The following is an 18,569-nucleotide window of genomic DNA, read 5'->3' on the forward strand; positions in this document are numbered from 1 at the left end:
ATATGAGTCTATTATGGAGAATGATGTCTGGGAAGTAGTTCCCAGACCCTGGACAAGACAATTGTTACTTCAAAATGGCTTTACAAGATAAAGCATGCAACAGATGGAAGCACGGAAAAGTATAAGGCTCGTTTTGTTGCTCGAGGTTTCTCCCAAAAGGAAGGTATAGACTATGATGAGATATTTGCACCTATTACCAGATATACGACCATCCACTCGATCATAGCCCTTGCCACTTCACAAGGATGGAACCTACATCAGATGGATGTCAAGACTGCGTTCTTGCACGGCTCGATCAAAGAAGAGGTCTACGTGGAGCAACCTGAAGGATTTGAGATTTATGATCGAAAATCTCATGTATGCAGGTTGAAGAAAGCTCTCTATGGGCTGAAGCAAGCACCCAGAGCATGGTATGAGAGGATTTGATAGCTACTTGATGAAGCTGGGATTCACTAGGAGTGAAGCCGATCCTAACCTTTACTTTAAGGTTGAAGATGACAAGCCTCTCATACTGGTACTGTATGTGGATGACCTCTTTCTAACAGGTGCAGACCCTCTCATTCACAAATGTAAGAGGGAGCTGGCCTCTGAATTTGAAATGAAAGACCTAGGACTGATGCACTACTTCCTAGGACTTGAAGTATGGCAGAAGCCAAGGGAAATCTTCCTATCTCAAGGGAAATATGTGGTAAAGATATTGGAAAGATTTGGTATGATGGACTGCAAGCCTGTGACTACCTCGAGGATCTTAACTTTTAGAAGTTATATGGTAGTGATGTCGGACCAGATTTGGGAAATGCCTCTGAGTTTCATAAACTCATTCGCATTGATGTTCTTGGTAAACCTCCGTCCGAACATATTTTTTTGCAGTTAGCATTGTGAGCTCATATTTGGTTGAGCCTCACTGGATTGATGCCAGGAATCTTCTGAGATGTCTTCAAGGCACAATTTCTCATGGATTAAGATACACTGCCGGAGATGTGAGACTACTTGGATATACTGATGTTGATTGGGCAGGCAGTTTGGTGGACCGTAAGAGCACCTTCGGGTGCTATTTCACCTTGGGATCTGCTTCGATATCCTGGATGAGCAGGAAGCAGAAGTCGGTGGCTTTGAGCACCGCCGAAGCAGGACATATTGTTGCTAGCATAACCTCGTGTGAGGTAGTCTGGTTGCGAAAGCTCTTCAGTGAACTGTTTGGATTTACATTGGATACCACTGTGATTCTCTGTAACAACCAGAGGTGGGATTTGGTTATTGAGGAATCCCATATTCGTCGATTGCTCCAGTAGATAGACATCATCTTGGATATGGTAAGTTGATGAGCAAGGAGGCTCCATCGCATTAAGATGATGTACAGGTTGATACACCTTGTCAAAGCCCCGAGGAAAGATCTAATCTGTGATTTTCCCAAACGACTTGGAGTTGGTAAGAAACCCTTGTACAAGGGTCCTGCATGTTGCATACATTGAGCTCTGGGAGCTCTGAGGGCTTGCGGTTATTACTGGAGCAACATACGACCACAGGGTGACCCACCCTCCCCTAGTGGTGCACACTGGAACAATATGATTCGCTCTCTTGTGGGACAAGATGATTCGCTCTCTTGTGGAACAGGATGATTCGCTCTCCTGTGTAGCAGGATGATTAGTTCTCCTGTGAGGCCTGGATTGATGTGTTCTCCATGGCGATTGTAGCAGGATTGATGTGTTCTCCTGTGAGGCCTGGATTGATGTGTTCTCCATGGCAGCCTGGATTGATGTGTTCTCCATGGCAATTGTAGCAGGATTGATGTGTTCTCCTGTGAGGCATGGATTGATGTGTTCTCCATGGAAATTGTAGTAGGATTGATGTGTTCTCCTGTGAGGACAGGATTGATTAGTTCTCCTGTCGAGGCATCCTACCCATGCAGTCTGGGACTCATGGGAAGTACCTCTCATCTGATCAATGAGCAGGGAAATGAAGTTAGGGACCATAGTAGTACCGATGGACGCATCGTTGTAACTACCGTACTCCCTACGCTAGGATGACCTCCATTGATCTGGGATCAATGATACTGGTCTGGGACCAGTGGTAGGAGTTGCACCATACTATGACGCTGACTTCGGGTCGGTTGAGACTGGTCTGGGATCAGTGGTACATACTCTGAGACTAACTTTGAGTCAGTGGAGGATGATATTGGTCTGGGACCATTGGAGTTGTACTCACTATGACGCTGACTTTGGGTTGGTTGAGACTGGTCTGGGACCAGTGGTACATACTCTGAGACTAACTTTGAGTCAGTATGATACATCCTCGATCATTTCTTCTTCTTCATAATTCGGACAAAAGCAGAGTAGAACAGAACAATGCAAGAGCAGAGCAGAACAGAACAAAACAGTACACATCAGTGTAGGGCAGAACAAGACAAAGCAGAACAGGCAAAATAGAGCAGAGTAGGGCAAGGTTCAAGCTGTACAAGGCAGTGCATTTGATAGATGAATAGTAATGACCGATAGACAGATTGCAGATGAAGTTCTCCATGGTTGAGAGGGAGTGTTAAAATTGGAAAACAGGGAAAAACTTCATGTGGGTCATCTTATTCATGACTGAAAATATTTTTATTAGATTCCTCTCGTCGAGAGGTGTAGGATTGATATAAATATCATCCGATTCTGATAAGTATTCATGGAGATATGAATTTATTTTGATTATGGAATTATTATCAAGCCGACCTACAACTCATGTAGGCTCAGAAGCCCAACACTCGCATCTATTCACCCACCAACATTGTGTATAAATAGAAGAGGACTTTTCCTCATTTGGACTCACTCATCTCATCACATCTCTCTCTCTCTACTGCGCAGATATGAGTCTCTTCTCTACTGTGCTGAAATGGGTCTCTCTCTCTCACACATGTGAAGCCGGAAGCTGTTGAATTTGAAGCTACAAATGCAGAAGTAAAGATTGACTTGCATGGCCTAGAAGATCTCCTCTTTGGAACTGCATTGTAGGTTCATCTGAACCTCCTTTGAAAGCCGCAACTTTTGGTGGTGGAATGAAGTCAATCCGACGAACGGTTTGCAAGATATCGACTGCCCTAGTTTGAAGTCGGAAACTGCTGAAACTGAAGCTGCAACTGCAGAAGTAAAGATTGACTTGCGTGGCCTAGAAGATCTCCTCTTTGGAACTGCGCTGTAGGTTCATCTGAACCTCCTTTGAAAGCCGCAAATTTTGGTGGTGGAATGAAGTCAATCCGACGAACGATTTGCAAGATATCGACTGCCCTAGTTTGAAGCCGGAAACTGCTGAAACTGAAGCTGCAACTGCAGAAGTAAAGATTGACTTGCGTGGCCTAGAAGATCTCCTCATCTGAACTATGCTGTAGGTTCATATGAACCTCCCCTGGAAGCCGAAACTTTTGGTGGTGGAATGAAGTCAATCCGACTGTTGGTTTGTGAGATATGGTCTGCCCTAGTTTGATAATGAAGCCGCTAATGCTGATGCTACTGATCTAGGGTTTGCTATTGCTGATATGAATGAGATTTATTGTACTATTTATCTCTGCTGAATTATTGAAGATAAAAGAAGATTTGATCAAAGGGTTTCCCCACACATTGTGGGGTTTGTCCCTGGCTAGCCACCACATCTTGTGTCTCTTGTCTTGGCTTGTTTTCTGTTGATCGTTTAATGTTCTATCTGCACTTTACTTTATGTACATGTGATTGCTAATCGGTGGAATATAATAAGAAAAAGAAGTAAACTGTTATAAGCATAGAACATACCATAACTTAACAAGAAACTAGCTACATGGGTAGCTTGGAAATCATCGTGACATGGACCCTGTCCTATTCACCTAGCCCAGATTGACAAAGAAGATGGAATAAGACTATGGTCAATGAAGAAGTCAATCACAAAGACCGAAGGTAACATGACTCTGTTTTGTGATTAATTACACATTTCACAGTGATGGGAAGCGTTATTCGGAACAACTACCTATACCTACGGACTCCAATAGCCACCTGTACAACCAAATCCAACAACCACCATGTCTTGGATTTATGTCTCCAACAGTCGAGGAAGAAATTCCGCACATTTGCCTTCTACATGTTTTGCTGTAGCATATTTTTCTCCACAAATAGTTGTATGGTTTTTCCTATAAATACATGTGTAAAGGACTGAATAAGTTAGTAGTGATAGTGATAGTTTTATTGTGAAGCTGAAGTTTTTAAACTCTGTAACTCTTGGGCATTTTGTGTCCCTGTTTTTAATATGAAGACCACATGTTTTATGGAAATCTGAAGGATTTTTCTTGGAGTTGATTAAGCAAGCATAGCCTAATCAGTTGCAGAGGGCCCCTGCACTGAAGAAGGTTTCATTTCATTTTGTTTTTTTTTTCTTTTCTAGTTAAACTATAAATTCATCATTTCCTTTCACAGTGTTCATAATCATTTTCGTACTAACAATGTTTATAATGAAATTTTCATCATTTTCTTACTAATAGCATTCATAATGCAGAGTAGCTTCTTTTTGCTTAATCTCTTTCTAGTTTTTATCAGTAGTTAGAAGTTGAAATTCAGTAGTGTAATTTAGTTTACTTCATTCATTGTTTTACTAGTCTTTAAATTCTCAATTAGACTGATCAGTGCCATTTACTGTTCTTGCCATTTTATTTCTAGTTTATTGATTCATGGTGTTAATGAATGTTTCTGAAGAACCCTTCAAGTTGATAATTCATCCTAAACTAAGTGGTTGAACATTTCATTCATGCAATGAGTCTTTGCTGCATTCCTGTATTTATTTTCTCTTAGAATAATGAAGTACATAATTCCTCAAATGTCATCACAAGGAGATTTTCTCCCAAAATTGAGAGGTAGAGTAACTAAGTATTTCATTTAGTTTTGTTTCTATAATTAATTAGACATCAGTTGCAAATTTCACTTTCAGTTTTTAGTTCATGATTTGGAAATAATGGTAAAATAGGAATAGAAACTTTGTTTTCATTTCTTGCTTAAACTTTGCTTCCAAGTCTTCCTTAAGCTCTTTTCTTTCTCATTTTTAGATTTTTAGCAGTCTTTTACGAAAGTTAGACTTAATATTTTGATAGTTACATTGTAAATCATTAGGGATTAAAGGACCAAAAACCCCCAAAACAACATAAAACACAAAAACAATGAAGTAAGAAGGGTCATCTAGCACAAACAGTGCACTACACTTCATCAGTTTATGATACCTGGATTGATAATTTATGTAAAGCAATTCAGGACATTGAATTGACCAAACACCATAGTAAGCCAATAACACTTCTAAGTAGTATTTGAGCATCAACAGATTGTAACCAACCAATGTGAGAACCAGAAAGCCAAATAATAACTTATTGAAGCATATCAGATCTTCTCCCTACTTTTGTCCCACAATTTCTTCATTTCAGATAAACATACAGGACTGTCTAGATCAAAAATCATGTATCTACACGATTTTCCTTCATAAGGTCTATGTATAAAAAGTAAAATCATGAATTTTTATAAATACAACTCCCCCTAAGCTTGTACTATATGTTCATGTTCATTGTTACTACATCAGATGCATTGTCAGTAATATAAGCAATATGAATATCAAAACAATATAGGAATCATCATCAAGAGATACATATGTATAAGTCCCCCTAATATCATACATCACCGATCTGAGGACATGATAATTATATCATCCTCTGCATGAGGTTATGTACCTCACATCACTTCTGTTGGGTTGTGTTATATTCTTTCCACGACTAGCCCATGTAGTTAACCGGGGGGTTAGAAGGCGGGCTTCGCCCCCCCTTTGTTGCGTCGACTGCGTAGCGGGGGAACAAGGGGTCACAGGGGTTTGAGCAGTGCAAGTAACCCTGCTCTATGTCGTCTGGGTAGCCCCCCGGAAAATTTTGTTTTTGGACCGATATTAGGTTGGATAGACCTACCTATGGTTTTGTGCATGATTTTTTGCACATGGTTTTGGATGCAATGGTTTTCGATCCATGGTATTAGATGCTTCGGTATGTATAAATATGTATTGTAACATTGAAAGGAAAATAAAGAAAAATCAAGCTGGTAGTCCTAGTTTTGGGATCCAGGGGAAAATCTTTGTGTATATGTGTTTTATGTGTTATGCTCTCGCATTGTTTATTTTCTGTGTTTTAGAATTCGTATGCAGGTAATTTCTGTACAGGGTTAAAACCTACATTTGGTATCAGAGCTGTTTTGGCTTCAAGCGGATGCCTTTGTTGCTTAGGGGTTTCGCTCGAGCTTGTGGTAGACCCTGTTCAGTGGGAGATCTGCGATATTGATTCTAGTGGTGAAAGAAGATGGCAAGCAGTGGAAAGATAGAGATCGAGAAATTTAATGGTCAGAGTTTTGAGTTGCGAAAATCAATATGGAGGATATGTTGGTGGATAAAGATCAGTGGATCGTGGTAGATCTAGGTACTAAACCAAAGGGAGTCTCCGATGAAGAATGGAAGAATTTAGATCAAAAGGCTAAGAGCACAATACTATTGTGTGTCTCAGATTCAATATTGTTGAATGTATCAGGGGAAGCTATGACAAAGTTTTTGTGGGACAAGTTAGGGACTTTGTACCAATCTAAGTCTCTGGTGAATTAATTGTTCCTATGGAAAAAGTTATATAACCTGAGGATGAAAGAAGGAGACTCGGTGACAGAACATATGAATGCATTTAATATTGTGGTAGGTCAGTTATTATCTGTTGATATTAAAATTTCAGAGGAAGATAAGTGCATCAGTTTGTTGTGTTCTCTACCAGATTCGTGGGATAGTCTAGTTATTGCAATAGGTAGTGATGCAATTGCCTTGCAATTTGATGAAATAGTCTCATCCTTGCTGATGGAGGAGATGAGATGGAAAAATATGGAGATCCAGAATGGTGATGCCTTATCTGTATGGCGACAGTCCCATAACAGAAACAAAAAGTCATCAACTGGGAGATCTAAATCTCTAGGAAAACCTATAAAGATGGTGTGCTAGAAATATGGAAAGGAAGGGCACTAGAAAAGGGACTGTAAATCTAAAGCTCCCGATAAAGGAAAGGGATTTGATGATGCTCCTTCTACAGAGGCGAAAACCACCTTAGATGAAGGTGGGGATGTGTACTTGGCCTCTTCAAGTACACTTATAGATGATGAGGCATGGTTGATTGACTCAGGTGCATCCTTTCACTTCATTCCCCATAGAGAGTTGTTCTGCACGTATGAGAAATATGATGGTGGTGATGTCTTCTTGGGGGATGACAAGAAGGCTAGAATTGTTGGTTGTGGAAAAGTAAAGTTGAAGATGCAAGGTGGAAGGGTTAGAACACTTCTGGGTATTCTACATATTCCTGCATTGGATAGAAATCTGATTTTCGTAAGCAAGCTGGATGATGCAGGTGTAAAAATAGTGTTCGAGAAGGATACCTGCAAAATGGTTTGGGGAGCACTGGTATTGATGTGTGGAGTTCGGATCGGAACTCTGTACAAGCTCCAAGGTAGCACTGTTATTGATGGTTGCAACGGTTCTGTGGTTCCTGAAAGTAGAGTATAAAATATAGTGGTCTCTAGAGAGAAGACCATGTTGTGGCATCAAAGGCTTGGACATATTCGAAAGAAGGGCCTTCGAATACTTCATGGTAAAGGTATGGTAGAAGGTATGAGTAATAGCTCTCTGGATTTTTATTTCTATGAAAATTGTGTATATGGGAAGCAGAATTGGGTGAGTTTCCCCTCTAGTGGTAAGAGAGAGGAACATATATTAGAGCTTGTGCATAGTGATGTGTTTGGATCTGTGAAGGTTCCATCACTGGGTAAGTTTATGTACTATGTATCATTTATAGATGAATTCTCAAGGAATACATGGATATATTTCCTTAAGAAGAAATCTTAAGTCTTTGACAGGTTTAAAGAAATTAAGGCTCTGGTGGAAAACCAGACAGAGAAGAAGATAAAGGTGTTGAGGACAGATAATGATGGAGAGTTTTGCAGTAAGGAATTTGAAGAATTATGTATGAAGTGTGGTATAGCATGACACAAGACTACTCCATATACACCTCAGCAAAATGGAGTTGTAGAAAGAATGAACAAGACATTGATGGAAAGGGAAAGAAGCATGCTCAATGGTGTCGAGTTAGGACAAGAATTCTGGGTAGAGGTAGTGGAGACTGCATGTTACCTGGTCAACAAATCACCTTCATCAACATTGGAAGATAAGACTCCACAAGAGGTATGGACTGGTAAGAAACCTTCTCTTTCACATCTAATGGTATTTGGATGTGATGCATATGTAAATGTTCCAAAGGAGAAAAGAACCAAGTTGGATAGTAAATCTGAAAAGTGCATATTTATTGGGTATAAGGATGGTTTAAAGTGTTATAAGCTTTGGAACCCAATAACAAGAAAGGTTGTGGACAACCGAGATGTGGTTTTCATAGAGTTGAAAGATTTTATTAAACATGAAGTCCAACCAAAGGAATCTGAGAAGATAGAGTTTGAGCTAAAGGAGGAAGAATCAAGCTCTACAACAGAGGAGGAATCAGAAGATGAAAAGCCACAAACTCTGGGTGTGAGAAGATCAGTTCAAGAAAGAAGGAAACCAGAAAGGTACAGTCCATCTGCTTTCTGTTCAAATTTTTCTTTATTTATTACTGATGATGATCCCATAACTATGAAGGAAGCAGTAGATTTAGAGGATGGAAAACCCTGGAAGGAGGCCATGGTTGATGAAATGGCATCTTTGCACAAAATTGAGGCTTGGAATCTGGTGGAGTTGCCGACTAGAAGGAAACCCATTGACAACAAATGGGTGTTCAAGAAGAAGACAAATGCAGAAGGAAAGGTGGAGAAATACAAAGCTCGGTTTGTAGAAAAATGTTATTCCCAGGTGTTGGGAATTGATTTTGGTGATATTTTTTCTCCTGTTGTCAAGGTAACTTCTGTTAGATTACTTTTATGTGTTGCTGCAACTTTTTATTTTTAGGTAGAACAGATAGATGTGAAGTGAGAATTTCTTCACAAGGATCTAGAAGAGGATATCTACATGAAGCAACCTGAAGGTTTTGCAGTGAAGGGTAAGAAATAACTAGTATGCAAGTTAAAGAAGTCTCTGTATGGGTTAAAACAGTCACCAAGGATGTGGTATCAGAAATTTGATACATTTATACGAGGACTTGGATTCACCAGAAGCAAAGTAGATCACTGTGCTTATTTTAAAATAGTTGGTGACTGTGTTATTTATCTGGTCTTGTATGTGGATGATATGTTCCTGGTTACAAAGAAATTATCTAGGATTTGAAGACCCATTTTTCCTTCAAATTCGACATGAAAGATCTTGGTGCTGCAAACTATATTTTGGGCATGGAAATTAAAAGAGATTAGACAAAGAGGAAGCTCTGGTTAAACCAGAGAAAGTATGTTGACACAATATTGTAGAGGTTTAATATGCAGGATATTAAACCAGTGAAGGTTCCTATTCCTGTAGTTGTAAAGTTATCCGTTGAACAGTGTCCTAAGACACAAGAAAAGGAAGAGGACATGTCTCATGTTCCATATGCAAGTGCAATTGGTAGCTTGATGTATGCGATGGTTTTTACTAGACCAGACATTGCACATGCAGTGGGAGTATTGAGCAGGTTTATGTCAAAACCATGGAAGGAGCACTAAACAGCAGTGAAGCAGGTTTTCAGGTATTTGCATGGCACTAGTGATTATGGTTTGTGCTACCAAGGAAGACCAGGATTAGATAGAGTGTTGGATATTCATGGCTTTGTTGATGTAGACTGGGCTAGAGATCTGGATTAAAGAAGATCTACAAGTGGCTATGTGTTTAACCTATTTGGAGGTGCACTCAGTTGGATGAGTAAGAAACAATCTGTAGTGGCACTATCAACTAGAGAGGAAAAATACATGGCAGCCACTCATGCAAGCAAGGAAGTAGTTTGGTTGCAGAGATTGTGTTCAAGTATGGGGTTAGTATAGGGAGCTGTAAGGATAGACTGTGACAGCCAAAGTGCAATTTTCATGGAAAAGAACCCTGCATGGCATTCAAAGACAAAGCACATTGATGTTCGGTATCACTTCGTGAGGGATATGATAGAATAAAAAAAGGTGTTGCTGGTAAAGGTGGAGACTTTGAAGAATACTATAGATGCATTGACAAAATTTGTGAGCTCTGAGAAGTTCTCTTGGTGTATAGAAACAATGGGTGTTGCAGGGCTGGATAAATGACTAAGCTCTCTTGTGGCCCCTTGTGGAAAGAAAACAACAAGTGGGAGAATGTTGCGTTGCATTATATTCTTTCCACGACTATCCCACGTAGTTAATCGGGGGGTTAGAAGGGGGGTGAAGCCCCCCGTTCGTTGGACCAATTGCGTAGCGAGGGAGGTGGTCATAGGGGGTTTGAGGGGTGCAAGTAACCCCAAAAATTTTGTTTTTGGACCCTATATTAGGTTGGGTGGACCCACCTATGGTTTTGTGCATGATTTTTTGCACATGGTTTTGGATGCGATGGTTTTTGGTCCATGATATTGGATGCTTTGGCATGTATAAATATGTGTTGTAACATTTAAATGAAAATAATGAAAAATCAAGTTGGTAGTCCCGGCTTTGGGATATAGGGGAAAATCTTTGTGTATATGTGTTTTATGTGTTATGTTCTCTCATTGTCTATTTTCTATGTTTTAGAATTTGTATGCAAATAATTTTTGTACGGGGTTAAAACCTACAACTTCTATATTCACTATGAGAAGTAAGCTTTAAAACAATGTACTATAGTATAAACCATTTTCTTTTACTCTGAATCGGAAGAAGAGGAACTATCCTCCTCATTCCTCCAAGAATTCATTTCTTTAAACATATATAATGTGTCTTGATTTCTATATCCTCTTGCTATGAGCTTTCCAATCTCTTCATCTATAAACTTGCATTTTGTTGATGTAATCACAATTATGTTTCCTTTATCTTCCATTTGACCTACACTTAGAATATTATGCTTTATCCCTTGAACTAATAAAGTATCAACTACTCTTCTATGTTTTATTAATTTTGGCTCTACCTTTTCCCAAAACTTTTGTTGGAGCACTATTTCCAAGAATAACCTTACCATCTTGGTTTTCCTGAGAGACTCCATATTACTCTCATCTCCAGTCATGTGATAAGAGAATCCATTGTCTATGTACCATTCATCTTCATCTTAAAACGAACAGAGATCAAGACCACACCTTATCTTTTCTTATTCTTTCTTCTTATTATGAGAAATGTTGGAGGATCCATCATTTTTAGGTCTATCAATATTCTTATTTGATTCCTTTCTATGTTGTCTATGGATATTCATTGATTTGTTCGTGCATTCTTTTTCTACATGCCAAAACTTGTTACATGCATAACATCTTATATGACCAGAAAAGGGAGCATAGGAGTCATAATATTTCTATTTCATATTCCTTCTATTGAAATCAATAGCTTTGTGACCAAATATGTTTCAATAAAATAGTATCCCTTGAAGAAACCTGAGTACTTCAGAGCTGATGTACTTCTTGTGAGATGACTCCTTGCTTGAAATAATCTGCTTCCACAATTGGATGCAACATGTCCATAATATGACATATAAATCATTCAACATTATTGATCAAAGGAGAGAATCAATTAACACTTCTATAGTTAGGAGAAGATTACTTCCTTTTAAGATTGACTTTCTTTAGTTGTTGACGAGGTTGTCTTCTTATCTCTTTATTGAGTGCTTCAGGTTTTGCATTGTTACCCTTCAGATTCCTTGCACTAGATTGTGAACTAGATTCTCCTTTAACAGTTTGATGAAAACCAAGACTAGATTTAATGGAAGGAGACCTTTTAATACTAGGAATTTTCTACAAAATCTTAGTACTATCTTGAAATCTCAAGTGTTTATCCTTTTCTTGTAATTTACCTTTTAGAATGTTTACCTCAACCTCCATTCTTTGGTATTGATTTTCCCTTCCAAGATATTGATTTCTCATTCCTTCTTCAACCTTTCTTCGTTCTTCCATTTTCTCCTTTAAGTTGATAATTTATTCCTTAGGCTCATTCTCTTGTTCTTCAAATGCTTGAAGTAGTTCTTCATGTCGGTTGTTTGAATTTTCAAGATCTGCTTTTAGAGAGACAAACTCTGCTTCAAGGCCTTCATAATATTGTTTATATTCTACTACAACATTTAATGATTTAATATGATCCTTTTTATCATATTCCTACAAATTATCTTTAGGATTAATAACATTTTTCAAAGAAAGACGAAGTTTTCTTCTAAGGTTAAACATTTGTTCGAACTTGTCTTCTTTTGAATTAGTAACTCCATCTGACATAACAAAGATTTTTTATCATCATGTTCAATTTTTGACACATTGTTAGAAATATGACTACCTGATAGTTCTCCTGATGAACAAACTTTCTTTGGTTCTCTTCATGGATTTCCTGTAGTTTATCGCATACTTCCTTTGCAGTTGCATAATGCATAACCCTATTTAATGTTGAATCATGTATGCTATTAGTGATGTCACTTAATTCCTTTTTGTTCTTTTGCAATTCTTCGACTGATGGAGGAATTTTGGTGAAGCCATTGCATACTAAAAACCACACATCAAATCCAAGGATCATTAGAGTAGATTTCATCTTTTCTTTCCATTGTTGATAATTGTCATTGCTTAGCATAGACACACCTTCATTGTCCATTGTTTGTGACATTCCTTGTTCTTATGCTTCTAGGGCCATGATTTTTAGATCTGTTTTCTCTTTAGAATGCTTACTTTCACTTTTACCCATGAGTGCAAGTTTAGTTGATTCATTGTCATCTTCACTATAATCATTATTGTGTAAACAAGGAAATGTACATGCATAATTAGAACAAAAACCCATACCTAATAATTCTTTGTTACCATCTTCTTCATTCTTGATCAATAGAAAGTGGGGTCCTCTGAAAAATGAATATTTACTGACATCTATAACTTCCACTGCATTTGATATATCACTATCACTACCACATTTTTCTACGTCCTTCCTTCGAGCTATCCTCTTCTTTACCGTCATCCTTGATCCACTCCAAGCAGTTAAGCTTCAAATGAAGTGACCTTCTCTGATACCAATTGTTGGGAAAAATACTGAGAGGAGGGATGAATCAATATTTTAAAACCCACTTAAACCTTTCAATTTCTAGTTCATATTTATGTACGCTACTTTAATTAAGTAAAATAATGTATGTACATGACTATGATGAAGGAAAACCACGTATATCTAGTTAACTAAATTTTAATATATTTCATCATCTGTTCTACTTTAACCAGTGTATCATTACTTCATTAGCCTTTAATTAAATATTAACCATGAGCAGTAAGAATAGAATAAACCGTTACACATAAGAAACACAACAACACATGAGGACAACACGATTTAGGTAGAAACTCAATGTGGGAGAAAACCACTGTTTTCGTCGTCTCTGTCTTCATCTTTTATTATAAAAGAAAACATTTTACAAGCTTGTATTGGCACATACTCATACCAATATATAGGCACCCACCTGAAAAAGGATACAGCCTTTTATCATTCTCCAACACCCACTAGAAGGGAGCTCCAACTCCTTGATCTTGTTTATTAGAGCCCATCATAAGGGAGCTCCAACCCCCGTAAGCAGATTTACCAACTACCCCTGGAAATAAGCTACGACTTCCTCACTGAAGGCTCCAACCCTCAGCACCTCAATGGACCATGTTTCATAATGTTTCATATTGGATCCACCTGACCCAAAACATGAAACTTGTAGGCCACTTTTCATCATATTTTCAGACTGCTCCCACTTCTATTATTTAAGACCACTATCAATTAACAATTTTGAAACCAAACACTGAATCAACTCACACAATCACTGAACTAATTGAGTAGTCAAATCAATCACTGAGTCTTAATCAACTATTGTAACCAAATCAAAACAAACTAGAATATATCATATCAATGCACAATTAGTTATCAATATACCAAGCCAAACACTGTTACCCATCACAGAAACCAACTGATGTTACTGCAAACCTTGATAAAGTATACATTAACTTGTGTACTCTACTATTCTGAACCATTCCTACGTATGTAACCTTTTGTTGAAGAATATATGCATACAGATATCAAAATAATCATAATTGTCTTCTTCATTCTTGACCAATAGAAAGTGGGGTGCTCCCAAAACCGAATATTTGCTTACATTTGTAATAGTCATTGCATATGATGGATAACTCTCACTACCATACTTTTCAAACTCCTTCCTTAAGCTATCTTCTTATTTCCCATCATCCTTGATCCAATCCAAGTGGTTAAGATTCAACTGAAGTGACCCAATCTGATACCAATTGTTGGGAAAAATACTAAGAGGGGGGTGGTGGGCGGGGGGGGTTGTTGAATCAGTATTTTAAAACTCACTTAAACCTTTCAATTTTTTGTTCAAATTTATGTATTCTACTGTCATTAAGTAAAAAATCATATGTACATGACTATGATGAAGGAAAAACACGTATATCCAATTAACCAACTTTTCATATATTTCATCATCTATTCTACTTTAACCAATGTATGATTACTTCATTAGCCTTTAATTATATAGTAATGATGAGCAATAAGAAGAAGATTAAGCATCACACATAAGCAACATAGAAACACATGAGGGCACGAGGATTTAGGTGGAAACCCAATGTGGGAGAAAACCATCATTGTCGTCATCTCTGTCTTCATCTTTTATTATAAAGGAAAACACCTTACAATATTGTACTGGCGCAAATTCATACAAGTACATAGGAACTCGTCTATAGAAGCCTACAAACTTCTCTCATTATCCAACACCCACTAGAATGGAGCTCCAACCCCCTAATTTCATTTAGCGACACCCAATGAAAAGGAGCACTAGATACAACAAGCCCATGCTTGGAGAGTGTACTACTTAAGGATTGATCTCTTCATAGGTGCATACCTTAAAGAGAGAGATGAACTTTACTTGGATATCTTATGTTGTGGATTAGATTAGGTTTCTACAAGGAATTAGCTTATCTTTTATATTTTTATACTCCCTTGCTTATTCTATAGAAGGGGATGACATAGGATATTACTACGATATAGTCAATAGATAATTCTATGTTATTGATGAACTTTTCTTGGAGTTGTTATACTCATGTTGATGCAACAAAGGAAAGTGCTAAAGTTTTTGAGTGGTAAGAAATTAATAAGACATGTTGCTTTAGGGTCTTATGCTCTTGTGCAAGAAGGACCTAGGGTTTATCGCAATGAAACCCTAGAGGAGACTTTGAGTACTTTTCTAGGAGAGATTTTGAGATGCAAAGATGGAGATTCTCTCAGAAGACTTGTGTAATGAAAGTTGGAGATCATTGATGAATCTTTTAGTGTTGATGCTAACTTATTTTTAAGCCTTTAGAGTGTCTATGAATAGCTTAATGTGATGCCTTTCCATACCATGCTTACTAGGTAGGGCTCATTATTGATGGTGGATTCCCTACCTAAGGTTTGAAATCATTTGGAGTGTCAAGTGTGTGTGTGTACCTTAATTTCCAAACTTTTGTACTTACAAATTAAATTGTCAGCTTACATTATCATAATAATAGAGTAATTTATAGTGTTTGTTATGCATGTTTATTTAACCTAATAATAAACCTATTTTTTCAAGTTATAAGTAAACAAAAGTTAAGTAGGAGGATATGTGATTGTAATAAATTTGTTGTTCATAATTAATTTTCAAATTTATTATATATTGAGTATTGTGCTCTTTGAGTTGTATCTCCAAGTACAATTTTTCAATGCTTATTGTCTTGAGATTCCTTAGGTATTGTTGTTGGACATAAGTAAAAAATATGTTGTTATAACCTATATTTCAAATTCAAATATATAATTGAAAGCTCGCATGAAATGGATTTGAGGAAATTTTAAGTTTTGAGGTGAAATTTATGGGTTTGTCTTAACCATAAATTTGTAAATTCCTTTGGTCCCCACAAGGAAATGTCCTTCTAATCCCATTAGGCCCAAAGCCGAAATCCCATTAGATGGAGCACAAAAAGACAATGTGACATTTTTGAATGCTTGCCTTAATGAAAATTTGCTTTGATGAGAAATAATTGATCATTAAGTGCTTTCCTCAAGCAAATTATTAATTTACAATTTGATTACTAGAGTGTTATACACTCAAATCAAATATAGGTGATGATGAAAATAAACTTATACTATCTAAAACAATGTAATAAAGACTAAAAATTGTACATTGTAAAGAAAAACTATTAGGTCTATTAGGTGGGATTATATCCTTGTAAATAAATTGGTGACCTCTCAAGCAAAGGTGGTGCAAATATGGAAAAAGAACAAGTTCCGTTTTGTTAACCCCATGTTCCCCTTCTAGAGAGACCACCAAACCTATACAAAATTAGCTATGAAATGAATAGATATTGTAAAGGGATGCCACTGGCATTTTTCCTATATGGAAAAGGATGTGAATACACTTTGGTTATTATAGAAATAGTATATTCCACATAACAACTCTTCACTTATTAATGCATGTAATTTTATTCAGTTTATCTATTTGGTAATGACATTTACGAGCATCTTAGATAACCTTTTCTCAAAATAGTATCTTCTTCAACCACACTAGAAACTAAAACTTAACATCTTTTCTTGGTCTATTATAACCTTAAGAGGTTGCAAGTACATATTAGGCATAATCAACTTACTATCATAAGGTTTGAGAAAAACCATACATAATTATTGGAATGAGAATATATCACATGGAATAATCAAAAGGGTTAGTTCAAGTATTTGTCACTAATGTTGCAAAGCATTTGGCTAGTTTCATACCAATAAATATACAATTAAAAACCCTTAAATTAAATGCACTAATTTATAACTTATTAAAAATACTATATCTCATAGTCTCCTTACTACCTAGAATATCCTTGATAAAAAAAACCAATATACCCTTAGTAAAAAAATCAATTTATACAATTATATGCTTTAAACAACCATAATGTACCTTAAAATTTTAATTGTATAGAAAAACAAAGAAATGGCATGCAATTGTCCCTGAGCCATCAACTCATAGCAAACAATTACAATATGAAAGCCCAGTAAACAGAAATTGGAAATGGAACAACATGTAGTTGACTAAGTCAACTTCTCCACAAGCATTCACTCATTTTTTCACGTTGACTACTGAAACCTAGGGAAAGTTTAATCAATTTATTTCTTGTCTTCATTCAGTGGTGATGAAGACTTAGTTATTGATTCCATCGTTTGCCTCCATCAGCATTGACACCACTTCCCTCATTGTTGGTCTGTCAGAAGGTGTCACACTGGTGCAAAACAGAGCAATTTTTAATACTAGGACCATGCTATCCACCACCCTCCTTTGGCTCAGATCCAATCGACCATCAAATACTCCTGAGGTAAGTGGTGTTGTCTGAATTGAGTTCCTTACCCACGTAACAAGGTCTCCTCCTTGTTCAAGTGGCTGTATTGGTTTTTTGCCCGTAATTAACTCGAACAAAACAACTCCAAAACTATAAATGTCACATTTTTCAGTAACTATCATTGTATATGCATACTCTGGAAACCAGTGAATAAACTGTTTTAGAACTCCAGTTCGGACATTACATCAGTAAAAAAAATATTTGCTTACGTGGACTGAACAGTACTTTGCAGAAACAATAATTTAGAAAAGCAAATTTTAAGGCAGAAAATTAGGATGCTATATTAATTTTTAATTTATTTGGCATATTGACTGGCAAATTCAAATCTGGTGGTGTTGCCACTGAGTGTCTGGATTTCATCTCTATAGAATATTTCTCTCCATGATGTTATTGTTTTTTTTGGTTATTGTACAATTTTCTTTTACTTTGGTCTATAGGATATTTTCTTTGAGTTTCTTGATCTTTTTATATATTGTTTTATATTCTTGTAGCGTAAAAAGATATAAATAATATGAAAACAAGTCCCATCGCTAACTCTAGTTTCTAGAATTTTGATGTTTAGAATCTATTTGCAAAATTCCCAACTATTCCTAAACCAAGAGCTTTTGTTCTCTTTATTTAATGATATACTTGTTTTTCAAAATTGTTTCAATATTTCATTTAAACTTGTCATATGAAATGTCCTATTCCTTGCAGAATATTATCAGATGTTATGAAAAGGATATTTGTGGTATAAAGTGAGGTTCAATTCTGCTATATAAAATTCGAATTCAGTGTATTTGGCTGGTGACTCTACGATCTCAGAAAGGTTTTAGCTCTGGCTATTGATAATGCTTTAAGGTTTTAGATCATAACCACTCATTGTGTTGGGACACTATCTGCTGAATAATGATTGTTCTGGAGTGCTATCTATAAGAAATCAAAGGATTAATAATGGATTATTGATCCTGTCTTATTTTTTATTTGAATAAAAATATATTAAATAATATTTGCAGCCTGTTATGGTCATTGTTGCTGATGACAGAGTGATTGATGTCATTTTTCTTCAACAAATCAGGCTTACTATGATTTGATTCCCACTGACAGCATTGACATGATA

The sequence above is a fragment of the Pinus tabuliformis genome, chromosome J (genome assembly GCF_031772625.1).
Source record: "Pinus tabuliformis cultivar Carrire ecotype Pingquan chromosome J, CPIR1, whole genome shotgun sequence".
Classification (NCBI taxonomy): Eukaryota; Viridiplantae; Streptophyta; class Pinopsida; order Pinales; family Pinaceae; genus Pinus; species Pinus tabuliformis.